The sequence below is a fragment of the Ranitomeya variabilis genome, chromosome 1, assembly GCF_051348905.1.
Source record: "Ranitomeya variabilis isolate aRanVar5 chromosome 1, aRanVar5.hap1, whole genome shotgun sequence".
NCBI lineage: Eukaryota > Metazoa > Chordata > Amphibia > Anura > Dendrobatidae > Ranitomeya > Ranitomeya variabilis.
The window spans coordinates 427105497-427128887 of NC_135232.1; positions in this window are offsets into that span (position 1 = coordinate 427105497).

Below are 23391 nucleotides of genomic sequence, written 5' to 3' on the forward strand. Positions count from 1 at the left end.
CGCCCATGTGACCGCTCGCGCGACCAATCACAAGCCGCGACGTCACCGTGACATCACCGAAGGTCCTGGAAGGGCTGATTCTTAGGAAGGAAGGCTGCCGGAAAGAAGCCGAGGGTGAGTATATTCCTATTAGGTATATACTCACCCTCGGACATGCCCTGCTTCTTTCCGGCAGCCTTCCTTCCTAAGAATCAGCCCTTCCAGGACCTTCGGTGATGTCACGGTGACGTCGCGGCTTGTGATTGGTCGCGCGAGCGGTCACATGGGCGGCCGCGCGACCAATCACAAGCCACGACGTCCCCGTGACGTCACCGCTAGGTCCTGGAAGGCTGATTCTAAGGAAGGAAGGTTCCCGCTTAGTACCAGGGCGCATCAGATGGTAAGTATAGCGATATTTTTTATTTTAATTCTTTATTTTACACTTAAATCTGAATTCCGATACCAATTCCCAATATCTTAAACATATCAGGAATCGGTATCGGAATTCCGATTCCAGATTCAGAAGATCGCCGACTTCATGGCCGACCCCACACAGGGGTCGGGTCGGGTTTCATGTAACCCGACTTTGCCAAAAGTCGGCGACTTCTGAAAATTGCCGACCCATTTTGCTCAACCCTACTTCAAACTATTCGTTAATTTGTAGTAAAATGCTTACTTTGAAAATGCAATCCAATCTATGGCTAGCATGTTATAGAGCAGTAGGAGCTGATCAGGCTGATACGTGATTAATAGGTAAAGTTTTGGCAAGTTGTTGATCTACATCCCTGCTCATTTTATGCTTAGGAGGCCATTAGGTGGTCTTACTCGCTGATTAATAATGGGTACTGTCACACAGTGGCACTTTGGTCGCTACGACAGTACGATCCGTGACGTTCCAGCGATATCCATACGATATCACTGTGTCTGACACGCAGCAGCAATCAGGGACCCTGCTGAGAATCGTACGTCGTAGCAGATCATTTGGAACTTTCTTTCGTCGCTGGATCTCCCGCTGTCATCGCTGGATCGTTGTGTGTGACAGCGATCCAGCGATGCGTTCGCTTGTAACCAGGGTAAACATCGGGTTACTAAGCGCAGGGCCACGCTTAGTAACCCGATGTTTACCGTGGTTACCAGCGTAAAAGTAAAAAAAAAAAAAACATACATACTCACATTCCGGTGTCCTTCAGGTCCCTTGCCATCTGCTTCCCGCTCTGACTGACTGCCGGCCGGAAAGTGAGAGCAGATCACAGCGGCGACGTCACCGCTGTGATCTGCTTTCACTTTACGGCGGCACTCAGTCAGTGCGGGAAGCAGACGGCAAGGGACCTGAAGGACACCGGAATGTGAGTATGTACGGTTTGTTTTTTTTTACTTTTACGCTGGTAACCACGGTAAACATCGGGTTACTAAGCGCGGCCCTGCACTTAGTAACCCGATGTTCACCCTGGTTACCCGGGACCTCGGCATCGTTGGTCGCTGGAGAGCGGTCTGTGTGACATCTCTCCAGCGACCACACAACGACTTTCCAACGATCACGGCCAGGTCGTATCGCTGGTCGTGATCGTTGGAAAGTTGCAGAGTGTGACAGTACCCTAAACCTTGAAGCTGTTTTCCCAACTTTGGCAGGTACTGCTCAAAGGACCTACAAACAGTGCGCTGTTCAGCAGACCAGAATACACAGCTCTTGTCTGAGCACACACACAGAGCTGGGTACAGATTTAGTAGGAAGCATTAGCTTCGCAGCCTATGATTTCTATTGAATCCATAATTCACTCTGTGTGCATTGTTCAGGGGCCTACTGAGAGATCGTGGAGGGGTCTAAGGATCCAAGCCTCCACCAATCCGCAGGTAAAGTGCCTGGCAAAGTTGAAAAACAGCTCCAAAATCTAGTTACTCTTTAATTACTGATTAGGCCTGCCTAGTGAACTTTTTAAACACAGGAAGAGCAGGGATTTCGATCAAAAAATTACAAGATATGCTGAATCTGTTCCTCCAAATCTAGACATCAATTTCTTATCTCCTTTTACTCTATAACATGCTTCCTGCAGAAGATAAGACTGCATTGTTAATGTGACAGTTTTCCTTTAAATGGGGAGTCTGGTTAAGAAAACACATTTTTTAAGGTAATAGAGGGGCCCCCATTTTGAATTTATACCAGTCATAGTAGATAGCAGTTACAAATTGAATATCTCATAATGGAAAACTCAGCACTCAATGTGCATTACATTGACTTGATATGAGCATGGCGTAATGCTTCATTTTCACGATGGTAATGGTGATGGAGAATTGAATACTTGTGGCAGTATTATACTACAATAGGTCTATGTTCGTGGACCATGCTCAGATCAGTATACCAGGATCTCCTCACCTGAGCTAACCGGCTCATAACTGACTATGAGATAGATCAGGAGACCCAACTGCTGGTCCTGGCATTGCAATCTAGTTGCTGGAGTTTCAAGCAGAGGACACTGTATTCAGGGCACCCTTCTCCAGTAACTAAAAGATGCCTGTTAACAATATTTGTATGTTCAGTTTGCCAATTAATAGTTAAAATCTTGTATTTGCAAGAATACAGTGTGTCAAAATTCAAAATTGGTCCCAGTATTGGACACCCCCTTGTTAAATGCAACAGTGCCTCATGTAAAATGAAGACACCATATTCTCACCTACTCTACCAGCGCTGATCCAGTGATATTGGTGCTTTGTTTGCTTGCAATCGTGTGATGCTATTATGCCAATTGAGCACTGCAGCCTATTAGAGCCCACTGATGGGCTGCTCCGATCATGTGACACAACAATGTCACACGTGCGACCGCAATGAAAGCACTGACGTCGCTGGAACAATGCGGGTTCGGCTTTGCTAAACTGACATAATAACGACAAAAGTCTCAACATTTTGTGACTTTTTCAAAGTGTTTTAAGCCTTATTCCTGGCGTAAACACTTTGGTGAATTGGGGCCTTTATTTCCAAAAGTAACAACCATAGCATTTGGAAAGCAATGCAAAATATGTGGAGGAGAATATTACCATAAAGTAAAAAATGACTGCATTGATGGTTTTGTAGATATTACATAGCATCAGAGACTTACAATCTCAAATGTCAACCAATGTCCCGATACATATTAAAGCATGGCACATTTTTACTTTTTTTTCAAGGCTTTGGAAGAATTATGCTCAGAAATGTATTGTGCAGAAAAAAAAAGATAAAAGAGATGAGAATACCAAATGTCACGTCTCTTCTCATTATTTTACCTTTCAAGTTTATATCACAAAAGAATATCCATCTGTACTTGTAAATTAAAGAAGACTAACCCTAATTAAGGTTGAATAAATTGCAGGAAGGTGTCCTTCCAGGAATGAAAGTCCTTGTGTGGTTTTAAAGGTTGATTACTATTTCTATGTAGGGTAACCTTTACACTTATTTTTTTCCACCTTAAATCTCATTGTGATAACCGTTTTAAATCAAAGTATTGTAGCAGAAGCAGAAGAGGATTTAATAAGGACTAGGTAGATAAGGGCTTACAAACCTAATGGTGCAGGGAGGCCCTGGGCAGACCACGCAATAAATCAGCACAATGTAAGTGATTGAAATCTTGTAACCAACGATAATGCGGAAAGAATGGGTCAATAGCAGGGCATGTAAAGGTGAACACAATGTGGTTTAATATTAAAATGCTCAACAAGGGCTGCGTACTTACATTTGTTTTCCAATAAAAGCTCTCATACTCCTGTCTGTTTGCATTTTGCTTATTTCCAGATCAAGATTGCAGTGTTTCTAGAGAACATAAAATAATTGCCTGCACCGCTTTGTTGCTCCTGAATATTTTATGGAGTGCAAAGAGGTTAACCTGACAGTACTGGACAAAAATATCTTCAATCACATCCTGGGAAATCTTTAAAGTTTGCCACAGAGTTTCTTATTACGATAGACACAAACCACAGGAAAAAAAGCAAATAGGAAAGAGTCTATAACTTCTGAACATTGGAGGAAAAAACACACAGAGATGTATAGGTAATGTGGGAAAAAATTAAAATCGGTATCTTTAGTAAAATATGTATCTGTAGCATTTATTCATTATCTCCCCCTTGAGTGTGACAGTGAGATATAGTAACAGAGATGTCATTATTATTTATACTGTTGGGAGGAGAACATTACCTGCTTGACAGCATTGTGCCAACAGTAAAGTTTGGTGGAGGCTAGTGATTCGCGAACATGCAGCTCCCCAGAGTCCTGGTCGTTGCAGTACTGACGCTCCGCCACTAAGGGGAGTGATGTTACGTCTGATTGTACTAAAGGAGTTCACCTGACCAGGTATCACAGTCACACATTACACTTCACACTCTGGCCACCAGGGGGAGCAAAGGGTTCTATGTATTAGGCCACTCCTCACAATCTGGTAAAACTGGGGGCTGGATAGGAAGTTAGAGAGAAGCTGACTGGGTTTTGCCCAGGCAACACCTAGTGAGAGAAGAGGTTGCTTGGGAAGATTCAGGGGGGTCCCTGTCAGGGGTGGGATCCTGACAGAGGCCTAGCGAAAAGGACAGATCGTTACGGAACCGCGCCTGCACTTCATTGTGGCGGTATCTTAAGAAAGGATAAGAAGCGAGGTCTATTGTGGAGAAGTGAGAAACGAGATCACAGCACAAAGGAGAATAGAACCAGTAGGAGTCGTGCCCTAAGATCGTGGCAACATCCTACTGAGGCGCGTAGCCGGTGGCCGGAACGCCGAGGAAGTATTGGGCTCCAAGCATTACTTCAAACAGCGGCAGGACAGTTAACTTTAGGTTGGCTGTCTCACCTAAATCACCTAAGCAGACAATGGAGGCAATTGTGGGAGAGGGGCGTCTCTAGGGTCCCTATAAAATAACTCCAGGCCTACCCCGTCATACGGGTGCGTCCTATCCAAATCATCTGGGGGACGGAGAGAGAAAGAATATCAGAAACAGACACAACATTTGTGAGGACTATCCCGTGGTGCTCAGCAGGGAGGTACTACAAAACACAGGCGCTAGAAGGTAGGCACTGATTTCCACCTGAAAAGGGAACTCTGGATGTGCCTTCGGACCGGCCAGTCTCAGCCAGCCCTGTAGCAGTGCTCTGGATTGCGGATCCCGAAGCCTTCAGTAAAGAGGTAAAGAGACTGCAACCCTGTGTCCTTGTTATTCATCGCACCCTGTACCACGCACCATCATCACACCTTTCATTGGACGCCCCTTAGCAGGGTCACGGACCGGGTCTAGCCACCGTGACAGCCCCAGGACCGAGACAGAGAGGCCCGGTACCGAGTACCCCACGTCCCTGCGTCTGGGGGCGCTCCAAACATGCTTGAACAATGTGTTATCCAAGCATGCTCAAGTGTTTTCTGAGTATTTTGGGCATGCTTTATTCGAGTCCCTGCGGCTGCATGTTTTCGGTGGTAGACAGCCACAACATATGTATAGATTGCCTGTTTGTTTGGAAATCCCCGCATGTGTTGTGGCAGTCTACCACCACAAAACATGCAGCTGCAGGGACTCGAATATATTATCCCAGCATACCTAAGATACTCAGAAAATGCCCAAGCATGCTCGGATAACACGATAGCACGTTCGCTCATCACTACAGTAGTGGAAGCCTATTAGTTCCAGCAAACGAAAATCTTGATGTTTCAGCAAACCAGGGCATAATTAGCAGAAGGCAGCTGGCAGGGCAGGTGTCCCAGATGCACTTAGCAGGGGGATAAAAGAGGGCAATGAAGAGGCAATTTGCCACATTTGATTTCAAAATTGATATACTATGCAATTAGTACATAAATCTATATCAAACTAAATCTCCTGATAATAACATTGATTTATCAGAATACCTTGATAATATTCCTACTCCAGTATTATCAGTAGAGGATAGGGCTAATCTAGAGAGGTCAGTAACCATGGAGGAGCAAGGAGTGGCACTATGAAAAGGTCAGGAGGGCAAATGGGTTGCGAAGCAAAGTTTTCAAACAATATTGAGAACTAATGCTATATTAGCTGCTGGAGATCTTGCAGAAAAGGTGAGGCAGACCATCTTCCCACCTTTATGAGGGAGGCTAGTAGTGGTGCTCCTAAAGCTGAAGAAGGATTGATCCAGGCCTGAATCATATTGTCCAATCTTTCTGCTCCTAGTGAACAGTAAAATAATAGCAAATATCCTGGCAAATAGTTTGCAGTAATTAATGAAATCTAATATGAAGACCAATTTGGTTTCATGCTGAAAAAGCACCGGCATTAAACTTGAGAAGGCTCTTCCAGCGTGACTCTCGAGCTGACTGCAGAGTTGGGTGTGCCAAAACGGCTAATATATTTTTTTTCATAAATTCTTTCTTTTCTCCTGTATGAACACATTCCTACTATGTATGAAACAAAAATGGTAAGTGGATGTGAGTCACATGAAAAAAGAGCAGTAGAATACTATCTTAGAACTGACCCCAAAATTTCCTTTGTCTTATGCACAGAGTACTTCACAGTTACTTTTAATATACAGAAAATATAACACATTCCTTCATAAGTTAGGGTTTCAATCCACGTCCAAGGTGGGACATGGTAGATGTGCATTTTAAGCACATGCTGTGGGAAAGCTCCAGGCTTGGTCATTTTGGAAATTTGTATTGTCCTTAATATTCAAAGTACTGTATATAAAATGAAATTACAAGCAGATCCTAAAATGTACATCCTAGGCCTGATGGACAATGAAGTGGAAAATGTCACTATCTATATCAATATGAAACGCATGTTGCTCTAAGCTAGAAAATTCATTGCATCTAAAAGGATCCATGCCTCCCTTCCCAGAATTACTCAATCTATAATACAGTGGGGCAAAAAAGTATTTAGTCAGTCAGCAATAGTGCAAGTTCCACCACTTAAAAAGATGAGAGGCGTCTGTAATTTACATCATAGGTAGACCTCAACTATGGGAGACAAACTGAGAAAAAAAAATCCAGAAAATCACATTGTCTGTTTTTTTATCATTTTATTTGCATATTATGGTGGAAAATAAGTATTTGGTCAGAAACAAACAATCAAGATTTCTGGCTCTCACAGACCTGTAACTTCTTCTTTAAAAGTCTCCTCTTTCCTCCAATCATTACCTGTAGTAATGGCACCTGTTTAAACTTGTTATCAGTATAAAAAGACACCTGTGCACACCCTCAAACAGTCTGACTCCAAACTCCACTATGGTGAAGACCAAAGAGCTGTCAAAGGACACCAGAAACAAAATTGTAGCCCTGCACCAGGCTGGGAAGACTGAATCTGCAAGAGCCAACCAGCTTGGAGTGAAGAAATCAACAGTGGGAGCAATAATTAGAAAATGGAAGACATTCAAGACCACTGATACTCTCCCTCGATCTGGGGCTCCACGCAAAATCCCACCCCGTGGGGTCAGAATGATCACAAGAACGGTGAGCAAAAATCCCAGAACCACGCGGGGGGACCTAGTGAATGAACTGCAGAGAGCTGGGACCAATGTAACAAGGCCTACCATAAGTAACACACTACGCCACCATGGACTCAGATCCTGCAGTGCCAGACGTGTCCCACTGCTTAAGCCAGTACATGTCCGGGCCCGTCTGAAGTTTGCTAGAAAGCATTTGGATGATCCAGAGGAGTTTTGGGAGAATGTCCTATGGTCTGATGAAACCAAACTGGAACTGTTTGGTAGAAACACAACTTGTCGTGTTTGGAGGAAAAAGAATACTGAGTTGCATCCATCAAACACCATACCTACTGTAAAGCATGGTGGTGGAAACATCATGCTTTGGGGCTGTTTCTCTGCAAAGGGGCCAGGACGACTGATCCGGGTAAATGAAAGAATGAATGGGGCCATGTATCGTGAGATTTTGAGTGCAAACCTCCTTCCATCAGCAAGGGCATTGAAGATGAAACGTGGCTGGGTCTTTCAACATGACTATGATCCAAAGCACACCGCCAGGGCAACGAAGGAGTGGCTTCGTAAGAAGCATTTCAAGGTCCTGGAGTGGCCTAGCCAGTCTCCAGATCTCAACCCTATAGAAAACCTTTGGAGGGAGTTGAAAGTCCGTGTTGCCAAGCGAAAAGCCAAAAACATCACTGCTCTAGAGGAGATCTGCATGGAGGAATGGGCCAACATACCAACAACAGTGTGTGGCAACCTTGTGAAGACTTACAGAAAACGTTTGACCTCTGTCATTGCCAACAAAGGATATATTACAAAGTATTGAGATGAAATTTTGTTTCTGACCAAATACTTATTTTCCACCATAATATGCAAATAAAATGATAAAAAACAGACAATGTGATTTTCTGGATTTTTTTTTTCTCAGTTTGTCTCCCATAGTTGAGGTCTACCTATGATGTAAATTACAGACGCCTCTCATCTTTTTAAGTGGTGGAACTTGCACTATTGCTGACTGACTAAATACTTTTTTGCCCCACTGTATGTAGGAATAGTAAAATTAGACTTATAAAGGAGATTAAGACCCCAGCTCTGATATCCAGTATTTTACTACAATAAAGAGTCTTCCAATTGTTGCTAAATGGATCTTCTGATCATTACAGTATTGCTTTCTTCTATTACCATTGTACATTTCATTGCATCTCGTGCTTCTTTGCTCATGTGTCTCTCAATGCATTTCAATTTGCAAGCTATGATTATAAGAGATTGAAAAATAAAGGAGATATTTTTTATTGGCAAAACTGCCAAGGATTACCGATTATAGATACTCTCGCACATAGTGGACTATTCAGAGGGAAGCAAGGTACCAATATTTACTTTTAACGCATCTTCTTATTCACATCCCTTGGAGGAACTTGAAGGACATGCTTTTTTTTTACAAAAACACTATGCAAACTATGCAGCTTTGTAACTACAGTATGGAACTACCAGTGGCGGACACAGACAGAAGAGGGTCCCTGTGTAAGAACAATATAGGGCCCTGTGCAGTCCAAGTGCACATCATATTGTACTATTTCATCTGCTTTGGTCATGGTAATAGTCCCCCTTATCTCTTGGGCCCCTTTGCACAAGTTAAAACAATGATATCTCAATTCCTGATAAGTACAGTTTAGAAAAAAGTATTCAGTTTAGAGATGGAAATAACAAATGTGAAACCTGTGGGTCCAGTAGATAAGGTGCCTACTTTTGCCCTAAGTCTAACTTCAAATGACTGTATAACTCCTCTCTGAATGTGTGATTTTCCGTTTTTCTGTTTTTCAGTTTTTTTTGTATCCTCTTCCAAGAGCTTTAACTTTTTATTTTTCCATCGACATAGCTATGTAAGGACTTGTTTCTCTCGGGACGAGTAGTACTTTTAAATTACACCAATCCTTTTATCATGTGATGTACTGGAAAATGGGTAAAATTTCCAAGTGCAACAAAAAAGAGAAGAAAAATGCATAATTCCTCACTTTTTTATTTAACCCCTTAATGACCGCCAATACGCCTTTTAACGTCAACAGTTAAGGGGCCTTATTCCTCAGCGCCGTTTTTTAATGGCGCTGAGAAATATGGGAATAGAGCTCCCCAGCGTCAGAAAATCTGCGGAATCTCGGCTACCAGGGGTAGCCGAGACCCTGGAGAACATGATTCATATAGTTTTTTTTACCGTCTCCAGTCACATGATCGCCGTTATTCCCCAAATCACAAAAAAAGTCAGATTTTCCATTCATTTCTCTCTCCTCTGATATGATCTAGCATATTAGAGTAGAGAGAAATGTGGTTCCCTGAGAAAATGGAGGGTGCATGTGCAGTGCACCGAGATCTGCCAGCCAGTACCCGGCGACAATAGGAGATTGCTTTTGATTAATTTTGATCACTGTGGTAGACCCTATCACAGTGATCAGAATAAAAAAAAATGAAAATCAAACCACCTTTTGTCACCCCCTTATTTAGATAAAAATAATAAAATTAAAAAATGCATTTTTTTCCATTTTTTGCACTTAGGGTTAGGGTTGGGACAAGGGTTAGGGTTGGGGTTGGGGTTAGGGTTAGAGCTAGGGTTAGGATTGGGGATAGGGTTGGTGCTAGGGTTGTGTTGGGGCTAGGGCTACAGTTGTGTTGGAGTTAGGGTTGTGTTGGGGTTGGGGTTATGTTAGAGTTAAGGTTGGGGTTGGGGTTAGGGTTGTGGTTGGGGTTTAAGTTGTGTTGGGGCTATGGTTGTGGTTAGGGTTAGGTTTGGGATTAGGGTTAGGGGTGTGTTGGGGTTAGGGTTGGGGTTAGGGCTGCGTTAGGGTTGGAGTTAGAATTGGGGGGTTACCACTGTTTAGGCACATCAGGGGGTCTCCAAACGCAACAAGGTGCCTGCCATCGATTCCAGCCAATTTTGCGTTCAAAAAGTCAAACAGTGCTCCCTCCATTCTGAGCTCTGCCATGCACTCAAACAGTGGCTTTCTCACACATACAGGGTATGGGTGTACTCTAGAGAAATTGCACAGCAAATTTTGTTGTCTTTTTTCTCCTCTTACCCTTGTGAAAATAAAAAAACTTGGGTCTAAAGTAAATTCTTTTGTGAAAAAAATTAACTGTTAATTTTTTCCTTCCACGTTGCTTTAGTTTTCGTGTAGCACCTGATGGTTTAATAAACTTCTTGAGTGTGGATTTGTACACCTTGAGGGATGCAGTTTTTAGAATGGTGTCACTTTTGGGTATTTTCTGTCATACTGACCCCCCAAAGTCACTTAAAAATAAGGTAAAAATGGTTTTGTAAATTTTGCTAGAAAAATGAGAAATCGCTGGTCAACTTTTAATCCGTATAATGTCCTAACCAAAAAAAAAATTATGTTTCCAAAATTGTTCGGATGTAAAGTTGACATATAGGAAATGTTATTTATTAACTAATTTGCGTGACACGACTATCTGAAGGGCACAAAAATTAAAAGTTTGAAAATTGCTAAATTTTCAAAAATTTTGCCAAATTTCAATTTTTTTCATAAATAAACGCAAGTCATATCGAAGAAATTTTACCACTAACATGATGTACAATATGTTGTGAAAAAACATTCTCAAAATCAGTGGAATCTGTTGAAGCATTCCAGAGCTATAACCTTATAAGGTGAGAGTCATTAGGGGGTGAAAATTACTGTGTCATGGGGTACCAATGCACGATTAGACACGTGCTGTAAATGCCACTGCAACAGATTGACAGCGGCTTTTAACAGGTTAACAGCTGTGGGCGAAGCTTTGCTTCATGAGCATGTGTCAGTGGAAGATGATGGCTGAATATCACAGTCATCATCTGCTGCCAAAGATGTAGGCTGAGAAATTGAGCCCACATTAAAGTCATGAATCCGATATATGACGTAACTCTATTTCATATGTTGGTAAAGAGATTAAAAAAAAATTGTCATCCACAAAAAAAGGACGATTTTTCATCTGTATTGATTACTGCATGGCATTCATTTTTATACTTCAGCAGTTAAAAAATAAAATTACCAGACCAAATACAGCTTCCTATGCTAAGAATTGAAATATATCAGTGCAAATGGGATGCTATGCAGTTGATCCGTATGGGATCTAATATTTTATGCACACCCATAGACTTGCATAGGAGATTCCCTTTCTGAAATAAGGGAAAAAAATAGTGCATGCTGCTATATTTTTCATGTGGATATTTTTGTTATGTTTACGGAGACTGTCATCCATGGGAAGTCAAATTTTTTTCCATGGAGAGCTCTTGGGCAAAAAAGTACGGTCGTTTGAACGTTGCCTAAAAGACATTTCGTACTCTGTTAGATTGCATGTAAGGTACTGCACTTGTACATTTTACAATTTTTGGTGGTCTGTTAGACATAAATAATACTGCTCAGGGCCTGTACTTTCTTTGCCTGCGTCTGCTCAGTTTCTTTGTATTTTCTTGCATGCAGTTTTCTGCAAATATGAGCACATTTATCTATGGTTTGTAAGCACAAAGTGGATAGTTTGTAAGTCACGTGTAATACAGATCTAATATTTCAAATGCACCCCGCAGTGCTAGACTGCAGACATGAAATATGGGAAGGGACATGGCAATGAAATCATTCATAATACATTAGGTTTTATGTCAGTCTACATAACATGCTACACATAATACTTCTGTTTGCTTGATATAAACGGTATAAAAATAGTGAGATATCTGTTCCCGTGACCTTGTTGTTTCATACAAATGAGACATATATTCTTAAATGTAACTATATACACTGCTCAAAAAAATAAAGGGAACACTTAAGGCTACTTTCACACTAGCGTTTGTACGGGGCAGTTGCGCTGCGTCGGCCCGACGTACCGACGCATACTGTGCAAGCGCCGCACAATGGGGGCAGCGGATGCTGTTTTTCCACGCATCCGCTGCCCCATTGTGAGGTGCGGGGAGGTGGGGGCGGAGTTCTGGCCGCGCATGCGCGGTCGGAAATGGCGGACCATCGGCACAAAAAACGTTTTTTGCTGCCGGCGGTCCGCCACAACACGACGCAACCGTCGCACGATGGTTGCGACGTGTGTCAATACGTCGCAATGCGTCGCTAATGTTAGTCTATGGGGAAAAAACGCATCCTGCAGACGACTTTGAGGGATGCGTTTTTTCGCCAAAACGACGCATTGCGACGTATGCAAAAAAACGCTAGTGTGAAAGTAGCCTAAGCAAAAAAAAAATATAAGTCCAAGTAAATCAAACCTCTGTGAAATCAAACTGTCCACTTAGGATGCAACACTGTTTGACAATCAATATTACATGCTGCTGTGCAAATGGAATAGACAACAGATGGAAATGATTGGCACTTATCAAGACACACTCAATAAAGGAGTGGTTCTGCAGGTGGGGACCACAGACCACATCTCAGTACCAATGCTTTCTGGCTGATGTTTTGGTCACTTTTGAATGTTGCGAGCTGTGGCAATAAGGTTTGCTGTGCTGTATCTGTCAGCGTAGTGTCCAGAGGCTGGAGGCGCTACCAGGAGACAGGCCAGTGCACCAGGAGACGTTGAGGGGGCCGTAGGAGGGCAACAACCCAGCAGCAGGACCACTACCTCAGCCTTTGTGCAAGGAGGAACAGGAGGAGCACTGCCAGAGCCCTGCAAAATGACCTCCAGCAGGCCACAAATGTGCATGTGTCTGCAGAAATGGTTAGAAACAAACTCCATGAAGATCTGAGTGCCCGACGTCCACAGATGGGGGTTGTGCTCACAGCCCAACACCATGCAGGATGCTTGGCATTTGCCACAGAACACCAGGATTGGAAAATTCGCCACTAGCACCCTGTGCTCTTCACAGATGGAAGCAGATTCATGCTGAGCACATGTGACAGACGTGACAGAGTCTGGAGACACTGTGGAGAGCGATCTGCTGCCTGCAACATCCTTCAGCATGACCAATTTGGCAGTGGGTCAGTAATGGTGTGGGGTGGCATTTCTTTGGAGGGCCGCACAGCCCTCCATGTGCTCGCCAGAGGTAGCCTGACTGCCATTAGGTACTGAGATGAGATCCTCAGACCCCTTGTGAGACCATATGCTGGTGCGGTTGGCCCTTAGTTCCCACTAATGTAGGACAATGCCAGATCTCATGTGGCTGGAGTGTGTCAGAAGTTCCTGCAGGATGAAGGTATTGAAGCTATGGACTGGCCCACCTGTTCAATAGACCTGAATATGATTAAACACATCTGTGACATCATGTCTCGCACCATCCACCAACATCACGTTGTACCACAGACTGTCCAGGAATTGGGAGATGCTTTAATCCAGATCTGGGAGGAGATACCTCAGGAGACCATCCGCCACCTCATCAGGAGCATGCCCAGGCATTGCAAGGAGGTCATACAGACACGTGAAGGCCACACACCCTACTGAGCATCATTTCCTAGTCTTGAGGCATTTCCACTGAAGTTGGATCAGCCTGTAACTTCTTTGCCACTTTTATTTTGAGCATCATTCCAACTCCAGACCTCTGTGGGATATTAGTTGTGACTTATGTGTCACGGGAGACCTAGGTAGGAAAGAGCTAATAACCCGGGCCCCTGCGATTTCCCTCAGACTAGGGAAACCCTGACTGACCCTCTCCCAGAGTTTACACTGATGGTGTGCATGTCTGGGCCTCCACCCTCGCCCTATCTCCTGTTTCAACCCTAGGCTGAAACCACCACCCAACACCTAGTGAAGAGACCACACTCCAATACCCACAGTTAGCACAGACAAGGATAACGGAAAAATAAGCACCACGCCGCAGTCACTCAGGAATACATTATAAGTGCAAAGGGCAAAACAAATACAAATATGGGAAGGAGAAAATAAGACAAAGGGAAATACACCACCAGCAACGATACTCCAACTACTAGCTCACCACTCCAGACTGAGATAACCATGCACAAGACAGAAGCTATAATCGGCGACGCCCAATGTTCAGGAGAACTATTTAAAGGCAGTGGGCATGGCCCAGCTTCCAATCCAAGCACCAGGTAAATTAACCCCGGACCAGCTAGATAAAATCTAGCCGACACCAATGAGCGCATAGTGGACAAAAGCGGAATTACCGCTGTCTGTCGAACGACCTGGTCTGAACAGCGTCCGACATGACATTATGTTGATAATTATTAGGTTTTATTGTTCTAAACACACTCCACTATGTAATGAATAAAGATTTACAACTGGAATATTTCATTCAGTGATATCTAGGATGTGGGATTTTAGTGTTCCCTTTAGTTTTTGAGCAGTGTGTATATATATATATATATATATATATATATACAGTACAGACCAAAAGTTTGGACACACCTTCTCATTTAAAAATTTTACTGTATTTTCATGACTATGAAAATTGTACATTCACACTGAAGGCATCAAAACTATGAATTAACACATGTGGAATTATATACTTAACAAAAAAGTGTGAAACAACTGAAATTATGTCTAATAGTTTAGGTTCTTCAAAGTAGCCACCTTTTGCTTTGATGACTGCTTTGCACACTCTTGGCATTATCTTGATGAGCTTCAAGAGGTAGTCACCGGGAATGGTTTTCACTTCACAAGTGTGCTCTGTCAGGTATAATAAGTGGGATTTCTTGCCTTATAAATGGAGTTGGGTCCATCAGTTGTGTTGTGCAGAAGTCTGGTGGATACACAGCTGATAGTCCTACTGAATAGACTGTTAGAATTTGTATTATGGCAAGAAAAAAGCAGCTAAGTAAAGAAAAACGAGTGGCCATCATTACTTTAAGAAATGAAGGTCAGTCAGTCTGAAAAATTGGGAAAACTTTGAAAGTGTCCCCAAGTGCAGTGGCAAAAACCATCAAACGCTACAAAGAAACTGGCTCACATGAGGACCGCCTCAGGAAAGGAAGACCAAGAGTCACCTCTGCTTCTGAGGATAAGTTTATCCGAGCCACCAGCCTCAGAAATTGCAGGTTAACAGCAGCTCAGATTAGAGACCAGGTCAATGCCACACAGAGTTCTAGCAGCAGACACATCTCTACAACAACTGTTAAGAGGAGACTTTGTGCAGCAGGCCTTCATGGTAAAATATCTGCTAGGAAACCACTGCTAAGGACAGGCAACAAGCAGAAGAGACTTGTTTGGGCTAAAGAACACAAGGAATGGACATTAGACCAGTGGAAATCTGTGCTTTGGTCTGATGAATCCAAATTTGAGATCTTTGGTTCCAACCACCTTGTCTTTGTGCGACGCAGAAAAGGTGAACGGATGGACTCTACATGCCTGGTTCCCACCGTGAAGCATGTGGGGGTGTGGGGGTGCTTTGCTGGTGACACTGTTGGGAATTTATTAAAAATTGAAGGCATACTGAACCAGCATGGCTACCACAGCATCTTGCAGCGGCATGCTATTCCATCCAGCTTGCGTTTTGTTGGACCATCATTTATTTTTCAACAGAACAATGACCCCAAACACACCTCCAGGCTGTGTAAGGGCTATTTGACAAAGAAGGAGAGTGATGGGGTGCTACGCCAGATGACCTGGCCTCCACAGTCACCAGACCTGAACCCAATTGAGATGGTTTGGGGTGAGCTGGACCGCAGAGTGAAGGCAAAAGGGCCAACAGGTGCTAAACATCTCTGGGAACTCCTTCAAGATTGTTGGAAGACTATTCCCGGTGACTGCTTCTTGAAGCTCATCAAGAGAATGCCAAGAGTGTGCAAAGCAGTCATCAAAGCAAAAGGTGGCTACTTTGAAGAACCTAGAACAGGGGTCGGGAACCTATGGCTCGCGAGCCAGATATGGCTCTTTTGATGGCCGTATCTGGCTCGCAGACAGCCTGTGGCGTAGGAAGGGGGGGGCGGGCCGCCCCGGGCGGCACAATGCGGGGGGCGGCACAATGCGGGGGGCGGGTTGCCGGCGGCGCAGAATTTACCTGTTCGCATCTCGGCTTCAGAAAAATGGCCGCCGCGATCTCCATCTGCGCATGCGCGGCATCCCGCGGCCATTTTCCTGAAGCCCCAGGCAGCAGAGCGCTCCACCTGCGCACGCGCGGCCTCAGGAAGATGGCCGCCCCCACCGATAACCAGACAGAGCAGGATCGCGGTCAGGTAAAACTTGTTTTGTTTTTTTTTTTATTGAGAGCGGCGATCGGGGGGGGGGGGGGCAGGGCAGAAAGCTGGACACAGGGGGGCAGAAAGCTGGACACAGGGGGGCACAAAGCTGGACACAGGGGGGCACAAAGCTGGACACTGGGGGGCAGAAAGCTGGACACAGGGGGGCAGAAAGCTGGACACAGGGGGGGCAGAAAGCTGGACACAGGGGGGCAGAAAGCTGGACACAGGGGGGCAGAAAGCTGGACACAGGGGGGCAGAAGGGACATTGGGGCAGAACGCTGGACACGAGGGCAGAACGCTGGACACGGGGGCAGAACGCTGGACACGGGGGCAGAACGCTGGACACTGGGGCAGAACGCTGGACACGGGGGCAGAACGCTGGACACGGGGGCAGAACGCTGGACACAGGGGGGGCAGAAAGCTGGACACAGGGGGGCAGAAAGCTGGACGCAGGGGGGCAGAAGGGACATTGGGGCAGAACGCTGGACACGAGGGCAGAACGCTGGACACGGGGGCAGAACGCTGGACACGGGGGCAGAACGCTGGACACTGGGGCAGAACGCTGGACACGGGGGCAGAACGCTGGACACGGGGGCAGAACGCTGGACACGGGGGCAGAACGCTGGACACTGGGGCAGAACGCTGGACACTGGGGCAGAACGCTGGACACTGGGGCAGAACGCTGGACACTGAGGCAGAAAGCTGGACACTGGGGCAGAACGCTTGACACGGGGGCAGAACGCTGGACACGGGGCAGAACGCTGGACACGGGGGCAGAACGCTGGACACTGGGGCAGAACGCTGGACACTGGGGCAGAACGCTGGACACTGGGGCAGAACGCTGGACACCGGGGCAGAACGCTGGACACGGGGGCAGAACGCTGGACACGGGGGCAGAACGCTGGACACTGGGGCAGAACGCTGGACACTGGGGCAGAACGCTGGACACTGGGGCAGAACGCTGGACACTGGGGCAGAAAGCTGGACACTGGGGCAGAACGCTGGACACTGGGGCAGAACGCTGGACATTGGGGCAGAACGCTGGACACGGGGGCAGAACGCTGGACACGGGGGCAGAACGCTGGACACGGGGGCAGAACGCTGGACACGGGGGCAGAACGCTGGACACGGGGGCAGAACGCTGGACACGGGGGCAGAACGCTGGACACTGGGGCAGAAAGCTGGACACAGGAGCAGAAAACTGGACACAGGGGCAGAAAGCTGGACACAGGGGCAGAAAGCTGGACACGGGCAGAAAGCTGGACACGGGCAGAAAGCTGGACATGGGGGCAGAACGCTGGACACAGGGGCAGAACGCTGGACACTGGGGCAGAACGCTGGACATTGGGGCAGAACGCTGGACACTGATGCAGAAAGCTGGACATTGGGGCAGAACGCTGGACTTTGGAGCAGAACGCTGGACACAGGAGCAGAAAACTGGACACAGGGGCAGAAAGCTAGACACAGGGGCAGAAAGCTGGACACGGGCAGAAAGCTGGACACAGGGGCAGAAAGCTGGACACAGGGGCAGAATGCTTGACACAGGGGCAGAATGGAGAAACGGGGCATGATTGGAGACACGGGGCAGGATGACAGACATGGCGTCATGACTGGAGACACTGGAGGCAGGATTGGAGACAGATGGGGCAGGATCATGGGGCAGGATGGATACGATGGAGACAGATGGGGCAGGATGGGAAGATCATATGGGGCAGGATGGATACTCATGAGGGCAGGATGGGAGAACATATGGCTGGAGCCAGGAATGAGACACACGGGGGCCAGGATGGCGAATATTATTACCACAGGGGCTAATTAAGGGATATTATTACTGCAGGGATGTATTTATTTTATTTTTTGAGTATACTGTTTTAAATGGCGGGGCGGTCCTATTACTGTGTAGATTGACACTATGTCGCCTTCTTCATGTGGTGTAATGTAGAAGTTGGGAAAATTAAGTAATGTGTTCTGCAAGTGGAACTCGTGATAACTGTGTTATTTCCTGCAGAGACGAGTCCTGGCTGGATGAAGTGATGGCGGTCTGTGCGGGATGAAAGATGAAGGACTTCACTTAGAGACGTCACTGGTGAGTCAGTGTGTTACCTATACACTGTATACTATATACTGAGGTCCTGTGTATGTCACCGGTGATCACTGTATTACCTATACACAGACACTGCATACTAAGTACAGATCTCCTGTGTATAATGGCACTTAGGGCTTGTTTCCACATGCGAGAAACACGTCCGTGTCTCACATGTGGGAACCAAGTTCTGGCGTCGGCACTCCAGAGCGGAGTGTGCGGCCGCATAGGAACACATGGAGCTGCACAGCTCCGCTCCAATGTGCCGACGCCAGAACTTACGCTGGGTGTGCCTGCTTGTATGTACCACTTTAAGTAGTAAATGCTTTAGTTCCCTATGGGTCTGAGCCTCTCTTTTTTGTTCATTTTCTGTAAGACCAACACTTTTAAAAGGGCCACTGACAGATACAATTGCTCCAGCGGTCACTTAGTACACAAAGGAGTGTTCCTCTCTGCTGCACTAAGCCACCGCTGGACCTAAACAATAATTCGCTGTAAAATAATAAAATAGATAATTGACATAACTGACAATGCGTTGTGTGACATGTCCAACATTCCAGCTTCTTTCTTCTGCGAATGCCTCAAAGCTGGCATTCTCTCAACATCAGGTGGGAAGAATGCCAGCTTCCAGTCATGCGCAGGAAAAAGAAGAAGCCAGACTGCTGGACTGATGTCATGCATCGCAAGCTCACAATGTAAGTTATTTATTTAATTTTTTTACTGCTAATTACCATTGTTTCAGTCCAGTTGTGGCTTTATACAGCAGGGAGGAGCATTCCTTGCTGTACTAAGTGAACATTGGAGCGATTGATCTGTCAATGGCCCTTTAAACATATTGTACGGCTCTCGCGGAATTATATTTCAAAATATGTGGCGTTTACGGCTCTCTTAGCCAAAAAGGTTCCTGACCCCTGACCTAGAATATAAGACATAATTTCAGTTTTTTCACACTTTTTGTTAAGTATATAATTCCACATGTGTTAATTCATAGTATTGATGCCTTCAGTGTGAGTGTACAATCTTCATAGTCATGAAAATACAGAAAAAACTTTAAATGAGAAGGTGTGTCCAAACTTTTGGTCTGTACTGCATATATATATATATATATATACATATATATATATATATATACAGTATATATATATATATATATATATATATATATATATATACAGTGCATTTATGCAAGTGTGGGAAAAATCCTGCAAAGTAAGAATACTTTCAGAAAAAGAAGACTTGTTAATTTATTGAAATCAATTAACAAAATGTATATTTGATGATTTACAAAAGTTTCACACAGTACTGTATATATCTTTTTGTCTCTTCATGTAATCTCACGAACATTCCATCATTTTGAGATAAAAAAATGGTGTCCATATCATCACTTCCCTGACTCCTTGTTCTTCATAGTTAGTTCTTATGACAATGGCTGTATCTTTGGGTTCATTGTCCTGCTGCGTAATAAATTTAGAGTCAATTAGATACCTCCTTAATGGTATTGCATAATGAATAAGTATCTGATTGCAGAGGTGTAATTAGAGGGGGCAGGCAGGGCATCTGCCCCAGGCGCAGCCTTGGACACGAGTACAATTGAAGCTCTGACCACTGTGTAAAGGGAAACTCAGCAGTGTGATCACGTTACTAGCGTCACTCGCCAGCATGGTTCATGAAGAACATCAGTGGTAAGTGTTCCAGTGTAGCTGAAGACACTGAAGATTCAGTTTGCAGGGAGATTTACTTTGTGGGGGAGATATATTCTGTGTGGAGGATATTTATTTTGTGTGGGAGAGATTTAATCTGTGTGGTGGAGATTTACTCTGTGGGGGAGGGGTGGGGGATATTTAGTGTGGGGGAGCGGGTGGGGGAGATTTAGTGTGGGGGAGTGGTGGGGGAGATTTAGTGTGGGGGAGGGTTGTGGAGATTTAGACACAAGATTGTGGTGCAAGGAAGGGACAGATGCAGACATAATAAGGAGAGTGAGAGAAATTTGAAGACATAATATGAGGAGCAAGGGGGTAGATGGGGTATGTATGAGGAAACAGTATGAGGGGGAAGGGTGAAGACACAGTATAGTGAGTGGGGGAGATGGGTGCTGACACAGTATGGTGAGTGGGGGGTGGGTGCTGGCACAGTATAAGGTGCAAGGGGGAACATATAAGGGGGATGGGTGCAGACACAGTATGGTGAGTGTGGGGATTGGTGCAGACACAGAATTGGGTGGATGGGTGCAAACTCAGTATAGAGAGAGAATGGGGTAATGCATGCAGACACAATATGGGGAGTGAGTAGGCAGATGGGTGCAGATATAATATGGTGAGTGGGGGGATGGGTGCAGACACAGTATAAGTAGAGAGGGGAAAAATGTATGCATGCAAACACAGAATGGGGAGCAAGGGTGATGGGGTGTGTGCAGACACAGTATGGGGAGTCGGGGATGTGTGAGGAGGCAGTATAGAGACTGTGAGGATAAATAGATGGAGGGGCAGTATGATTAGGATGGGGAAGGGGAAAGATGTGAGGAGACTATTGAGCGGAATAGTGTGAAGAGTTTGGGGGAGGTGACCGTAAGCTAAGGAGGAGGAGTATGATGAGGGGGCACAGTATAGAGGCTGGGCCCTATAGGTGGGATACAGTGTGAGAGGAAAGTGTGAAAAGAGGGGGCCCAGTATGGAAAGGAGAGGGCAGTGTGGAGGGCATGTACCATAAGAATGACAGTGTATCGGTCATATTTTGTGCAGGCAATACAGTGAGGGGCAATTAATTATGCAAGGGCTCAGTGTAGTGCAGATATTCTTATTTAGGAGCATTATAATGACACTCTTATTTTTAATGGTATCATGTGAAAATGTGCTGCACAAGACCGGAGAAGATGGAAGTCTGCAGAGATAGGGCTATGGATGTCATCATAGAGTCTTGACAACATGAAGATGAAAAGAAAGAGAACAATTCCAATCAGAGACAAAGTCATCTATCAGGTACCTAGATGTAAATGTTTTTTGTGATACTGACTAAGACACTTTTAACACATTTGTTTTTACGTCCATATGGGGTCTGTTGGACCATTGAGTCCGTGTGAAATACCTACAGATACTGTATGTCATTTTTGTCATGCACCATGGACGAAATGCGTGCTGCACACGTGCTCACTGATGACACACACGTGACATCTGTGCGTCCTCAGTGTGACACATATCGGCGCTAGGGAAAAAGCAGTAGAGCTATTGCTGTTTCCAGGCACCGGGTGCTGAATTTAACTCATCTTTGTCGCCTGGTCTCCCTGTAAACACTGATGGGAGTTAGAGTCAGCACCAAAATGACATGAGGTCTCCCCTATATTTACTAACCAACAAAGGCTAGACAGAAATCTGCGGGCTGATGTTAATAGCCTGGGACAGGGCCATGGATATTGGCCCACTCCCAGACTAAGAACATCAGCCTCAGCTGCCGCAGAAATGGCACATCCATTAGATGCACCAATTCCGGTGCTTAGTCTCCGCTCTTCCCACTTGCCCTGGTATGGTGGCTAGTGGGGTAAAAGTTGTGGGGTTGATGTTAGCTGTTTTATGTCTGCTGACATCACGCCCAGGGGTTAGTAATGGAGAGGTGTCTATCAGATACCCCCATTACTAATCCCATAGTCAAATGTAATAAAGAGACAGAGAAAAGTCCTGTAATTGAAGTAAACACTTTCCAACCCTGTTTTAACCATTTATTCACCAAAATAAAAAAGCAACATTATACTCACCTTTGTGATGATAATCCATTAATGCCCATGTCCCACAACAATCCGGATGGTTTGGTAAGTGGTAACATCAGCGATCGCTCACCACTAGTGTTGAGCATTCCGATGCTGCAAGTATCGGGTATCGGCCGATACTTGCTGTATCGGAATTCCGATACCGGGATTCCGATACTCTTGTGGTATCGGGTATCGGGTATCGCAACAACATTAATGTTAAAATGTGTAAAAGAGAGAATTAAAATAAAAAATATCGCTATACTCACCTCTCCGACGCAGCCGGGACTTCAGCGAGGGAACCGGCAGCGTTGTTTGTTTAAAATTCGCGCTATTACTTGGTTACGTGAATTCCCGGCTTGTGATTGGTCAGGTCGGCCATATTGCCGGGACGCGGACCAATCACAGCAAGCCGTGACGAAATTACGTCACGGCTTGCTGTGATTGGTCCGCGTCCCGGCAATATGGCCGCCCTGACCAATCACAAGCCGTGACGTCACGGGAGGCTGGACACGCGCCCATTTTAAAATGAGCGCGTCCAGCCTCCCGGCTTGTGATTGGTTGACCGCGGCGCAACCAATCACAAGCCGTGACGTCACGGGAGGCTGGACACGCGCCCATTTTAAAATGAGCGCGTCCAGCCTCCCGGCTTGTGATTGGTTGACCGCGGCGCAACCAATCACAAGCCGTGACGTCACGGGAGGCTGGACACGCGCCCATTTTAAAATGAGCGCGTGTCCAGCCTCCCGTGACGTCACGGCTTGTGATTGGTCAGGGCGGCCATATTGCCGGGACGCGGACCAATCACAGCAAGCCGTGACGTAATTTCGTCACGGCTTGCTGTGATTGGTCCGCGTCCCGGCAACATGGCCGACCTGACCAATCACAAGCCGGGAATTCACGTAACCAAGTAAAAGCGCGAATTTTAAACAAACAACGCTGCCGGTTCCCTCGCTGAAGTCCCGGCTGCGTCGGAGAGGTGAGTATAGCGATATTTTTTATTTTAATTCTTTCTTTTACACATTTATATGGTTCCCAGGGCCTGAAGGAGAGTTTCCTCTCCTTCAGACCCTGGGAACCATCAGGAATA